Here is a 6146-nt window from a genome sequence, read left to right on the forward strand (position 1 = left end):
CCTCCAGCCAGTTGGCGACCCATTTGACTGTGTGGGTGTCTACGCCACAGCCCCCCAGTTTCTTAATGAGAATGGGGTGAGAGACAGTGTCAAAAGCCTTCCAGAAGTCCAGGAAGACTATGTCCACTGCTGCCCCTGCATCTAATGATCTGGTGATCTGATTGTAAAAGGCCACCAGGTTGGTCTGACAGGACCTGCCACTGATGAACCCGTGTTGGTTGCCCCTAAGCTTGCAGTCCCCTGCTGGACCCTCCTGGATGTGTGCCAGAATAATTTTCTCGAATAATCTAGTCCCAAGGTGCTCAACCTCTGGCCTGCAGGACAAATGTGGCCCATAGAACTATTACATCTGGCCCATGGGGCTCCCTGGGGGTCCGGAAATTTGGCGCCAAAGGAGCAATGACCATTAGTACTGCCAGCCTCCCTGGCTATCAAATTCTCCGTTCTACCCTCCCCACCTTGGCACAGCCACATCAGGGCCAGGCCATTCCTCCTCCCACCTGCAGGACTGAATCAGGGCCAAGTGGCTGAATTGAGGTCGGACCATACACCTTTCCTGCTGTGGCACTGAATTGGGGCTGGCCTGCACCCCACTCCCCTCCATGCAGCCAGATACTGTCCCACAATGTCCTCCCTGAGAGCTGGATTGGGGCCACCAGCCTGATCCAGCCCATGGATGGACCAGGCACCACCCATTTGGCCCACTGGGGTAAAGGGCTGGATACCATTGATCTAATCCAACCCCCTGCCTGAGTCAGAATCATCCCTATCTAAAACATCCTATACAAACCTATTTTCCAGCCAGTTAACAAAACTACAGTCAACACTGACACACAATCACAAGACATAACACCCTAACTTGCCACAGGTAAAGTAGAGGAGCCACAGTGGCCAATGAAGTTTGGTGCCTGGGCAAAGCCCGCAGTGGCAGCCTGCCTTTGCCCCGCACACAGATCCTGGGGGCACCCCCTTCCGCCATCCCCGTGCCCCTCCAAATGAGCCATTCACAGCTCTGTCCTGTGCCTTGCCCTGGCTGGGCAGCATCTGTTGGCACCCCTTTGCTTTGGTGCCTGGTGTGGTCACTCCACTCGCTCCCTCCCCTTGCTGTAGTACTGACCGATATAACGCTATTGATTTAAATTAATTGTTTAATTTATAAACGTGGATGGAAGTTTCCTATGAATGCCTATGACAGTGGTTCTCAAGGAGGATGCTGCAAAATCCTTTGAAGAGTGCTACAAGGCATCACACAATATTAGCACTGTCAGTTGTGCAAATACCTACACAATTCACAAGTTAAACCCAGAGATTTCAAATAGGAATCTATAGTATATCAAAAACATTCCAACCTGTTGTCGTCTTTCTGAGTTCTTTGCAGCAGTAGAGCTGCTCTATTATTTTTGAATCGTCCAAAAACGAGGGAAAGCTAAGAGCTGGCATTTTCTGAGGGGTGCCTTGCATCTAAAATAGCTGATCGTGATCAAGTTAAATGATTTGCTGGGAAATCCCCCCCTCTAGTGGTTAAATTTCCAGACCTGTAGATGGAGCCAGTAAAATAGAACTAGGAATAAGGAAATCCTGTTTTCTTGGGAATATTGCAAGGGTTCAGAATAGGGGCCATTTTTTTATTTTGCATAGCACCCATATCAATAGAACTAATGCCTGCTTGGGTCCCATGTATATACTACAGTGACACAGACAACAATAAGGCCAGGCTATCCAGTTATAATAATTGGCACTTCCACCTTCATTTTTCCCCTAGCCATTAATTTATTCCAGCACCCTAAGAGTTCGGTAAGTTAATATTGTAATTATCCTCTTTTTACATACGGGGAAACTGAAGCAGAGGAACAGGGAATGTCTTGCTTAAGTGCAGCAGCAGCAGAGTTGAAATCAAAATTAAAGGGAGACAAAGTCCTGTGCTGTGCTCAGACCAGTTGGGCATATCACTATTGGTGCCATTTCAATCTGTGAAATCAGATGGCTGTGATGTTAGAGCTGACTGATATGCCAGTTCTGGCTGCCTCTGACAAAACTGTTACATTAAAAATGAACAATCAAATACTTTGCCTTTGCACAGCACTTTTCAGCTGAGCATCTCAAAGCACTTTCATTCTCACAATGCAATAGAAAGCAGACAAGCTTGGGAGAGACACTGGGCATGTCTACGCGTACATTTAGGCGCACCTAAATTTAACACACATTAGTTTAATGCTCATTAAGGCAATTAAGGCTTGCATCTACACGTGTATGCATTAAAGGGAATTAATGCTGTGTGCGCGGACTAATGTGGGACTAAAGTTAGTCCCAAGTCAGTCCATACACAGTGTTAATGTGTCTTAACACATCTACATGTGTTAATGCACTTTACCTATTTGTGCCTAAATTTGACACCTGCGTTCACCATTTTTAAGGCATGCATGTGTAGACGTGCACTCTTAACACACCTTAAATCAGGCTGAGGCTAACGTGCTTTAAATTGGCATGTGTAAATGCATCCACTGTGGCCCATTGGAAGATAACATCACTTCAGCACTCAGTAGATCTTGGTTGTCCTATTTCTACCTTTCATCTGCTGGGAAAGAAGCTCTTCTCTTTGTGTTTTGTTTTCCCCATCTGTTAAATGGCGAAAATAATTTGTGAAGTGTTTTGAAGTCTGCTGATGAATGCTTATATAAGAAACTATTTACTACAACTGTTATTACTATTATTGTTGATATGTAGTAAGGTACTGAGACAGACACTTTTACTGACTTACCCAAGATCATGTTGTGGCAAAGCCAGGAATTCAAGGTCAGGATTCCCGACTTCCAGGGCCAGGCCTCTGCTACAAGCTGGTCCAAGACACAACATGTTACATCATTCAGTGTATTTTAGTGCATCTCACTTGTGTCCTAGTTGAAGCACAAATTTCCTCCTCCAGGAATATATGTGCTTACCAGAGTAATTAAATCAGAAAATATGATGCTTTTCCAATGTTCTTATGGTTCTATCGTTGCATAAATTTAAAGAGAAGGAACTGAGCACTGGGGCTGTGCGAAGCTTCAGTCTTTGAATCAATTTGGCGGAGATTTGGCCTGATTTGGTGGCAAAATCCCCAAATCCGAATCAAATCAGAGGACCCTTTAATCTCTCTGAATTAAATTGGAACCCTTCAAATCAATTCGGAGAGATTTGGAAAGATTCAGACATAGACATGTTTTTTCTACATACCTCTAGGTAGCTGAGAGTCATCGATCAATTGTGGAGAGGACTTGACAGACATAGAGATCCATCTTTTATGCTTCCTGATGACAGATACCCAGGCTACTGCTCAGTCATAATTTCATAATTTCATAGTTAGCAGGGTCAGAAGGGACCTGAGCAGATTATCGAGTCTGACCCCTTGCCATGGCAGCAAAGAGTACTGGGGTCAAATTACCCTGGCAAGGTGTACATCTAGCCTCCTCTTAAATACCCCCAGGGTAGGAGCCAACACCACTTCGCTTGGAAGTTGGTTCCAGATCCTAGCTGCCCTGACCGTGAAGTAGCGCCTCCTGATATATAGCCTAAATCCATCCTCTGCCAGCTTGTGACCATTATTCCTAGTCATTCCTGGTAGTGCTCGGGGGAACAGGGACTCCCCCAATGCCTGCTGGTCCCCTCTGACTAGTTTGTAACAGGCCACTAGATCCCCCCTCAGCCTTCTCTTGTGGAGGCTGAACAGGTTCAGGTCCTATAGCCTCTCCTCATAGGGCCTGCCCTGTTGCCCCCTGATCATGTGAGTGGCCCTCCTCGGGACACTCGATGTTGTCCACATCCCTCCTGAAGTGCGGTGCCCAGAACTGAATGCAGTACTCCAGCTGCGGCCTGACCAGTGCCACATAGAGGGGGAGGATCACCTCCTTGGAGCTGTCTTTGACTCAGGGACTATAGTATCTTGTGAGTTTGTGTGGCAGCTGTGAAAATATGGCTCTGATCCTGCCTGGGAGCTATTGCAACAGAAACAACACTAGTTAATAATCATGCAGGGCCTGATTTCATAGCAAGGCTATCAATCTGGGAAAGCAGTGGGCTCTGTAAGGCAGTACTAACAGCTGTCTGCCTGGTAGTGCAGCTGTGGTGCCACTTGAACTGGAGTATGACTACTCATGGGACCTCGATCTTTTACCTGAGGTTGTTGGTTACAGTGTAGGCTGGATATATATGTCCTGAAGTTATCACCAACTCACAGCTGTTAGCTCGCCTCTATGAAAAGAACCACTAAGTCTCACTTCAGATCTCAAAAGACAAATGGCTAAACTTCAAAAAACACTATTTAGTCTCAGCAAAGGGATAGTTTCATAGTTGGTAGGGTTGGAAGGGACCTAAGTGGGTCATCAAGTCCAACCCCCTGCCCTGGGCAGGATAGGATGCTGGGGTCAAACGACCCTGGCTAGGTGATTATCTAGCCTCCTTTTGAAGACCCCCAGGGTAGGAGTGAGCACCACTTCCCTTGGAAGTTGGTTCCAGATCCTAGCCACCCTGACTGTGAAGTAGCACCTCCTGATATCTAGCCTGAATCTACTCTCAGTTAACTTATGGCTGTTATTCCTTGTTACTCCTGGTAGTGCTTGAGGGAACAGGGACTATCCCATTGCCTGCTGGTTCCCCTTGGCCAGTTTATAGACAGCCACCAGATCGCCTCTCAGTCTTCTCTTGTGGAGGCTGAACAGGTTCAGGTCCCGTAGCCTCCCTTTGTAGGGCCTGCCCTGCTGTCCCCTGATCATGCAAGTGGCCCTCCTCTGAACCCTCTTGATGCTGGCCACATCCCTCCTGAAGTGCGGCATCCAGAACTGGACACAGTAGTCCAACTGCGGCCTGACCAGTGTCGCATAGAGGGGGAGGATCACTTCCTTGGACCTGCTTGTGATGCATCTGTGAATGCATGACAAGGTGTGGTCAGCTCTCCTGACTGCATCCTCACATTGGTGGCCCATATTCATTTTGGCATCAGTAATGACTCCAAGATCTTTTTCTGTCTCTGTGCTGCCAAGAAGGGAGGTCCCCAGCCTGTAGGTACGCTGCTGGTTCTTCCTCCCCGGTAAAATACCTTGCACTTGTCAGTGTTGAAACCCATCCTGTTCTTATCCACCCACCCCTATAACCTGTCCAAATCTAGTTGTAGCCTGTCCCTCTCCTCCAGCGTGCCCACTTCTCCCCACATCTTAGTGTCATCTGTGAATTTGAACAAGGTACTTTTCACCGCCTTATTCAAGTTGCTGATGAAGATGTTGAACAGTGCAGGCCCAAGGACCAACGCCTGTGGAACCCCACTGCCCACATCCCTCCAGGTTGAAAATGACCCATCTACCACCACTCTCTGTGTGCGGCCTCCCAGCCAATTTGCAACCCATCTGACTGTGTAGGCATTGACACCACAGTCGCCTAATTTTTTAATGAGAATGGGGTGAGATACAATGTTGAAGGCCTTCCTAAAGTCCAGAAAGACTATGTCCGCTGCTACCCCTGCATCCAGGGGTAGGTGACCTGGATTTTGTGGCCTGGTCATAGAAGGCAACTAGGTTGGTCTGACAGGACCTGCCTCTAATGAACCCATGTTGGTTGCCCCTAAGCATAATCTCCATTGCTGGTCCCTTGCACATGTGCCCTTGGATAATTTTCTCAAACAGCTTCCCCAGGACTGAGGTAAGACTAATGGGCCTGTAGTTTCCTGGGTCCTCCTTCCTCCCTTTTTTGAAATTGGGGACCACATTTGCCCTTTTCCAGTCCTCTGGCACCTCGCCAGAGCACCATGAGTGCTCGTAAATCTGTGCCAGGGGTCCCGCAATGACCTCTGCCAATTCCCTCAGCACTCTGGGATGGAGATCATCAGGACCTGCTGATCTGAACATGTCTAGTCCCACCAGAAGTTCCCCGACTAGGTCCTCACTGACCTTGGGCCTTGTTGCTCCTCCCCTGGGTCCATCTGGGATCCCGGTGGGGGGCATGACCCAGTCCCTGCTTAGAAAAATGGAGGCAAAGAAATTGTTAAAGAGATTATCTTTGTCATCTGGTGCGACCACCAGATTTTCTAGAGTGTCCTGCAGAGGCCTCATGTTGCCCAGTACCTTCTTTTTACCCCCTATGTATTTTAAAAAGGACTTCTTGTTGCCCTTGATCTGGGT

Source organism: Gavialis gangeticus, unplaced genomic scaffold, assembly GCF_001723915.1.
Source record: "Gavialis gangeticus isolate Ggan-Ray unplaced genomic scaffold, GavGan_comp1, whole genome shotgun sequence".
NCBI classification, from domain to species: Eukaryota; Metazoa; Chordata; order Crocodylia; family Gavialidae; genus Gavialis; species Gavialis gangeticus.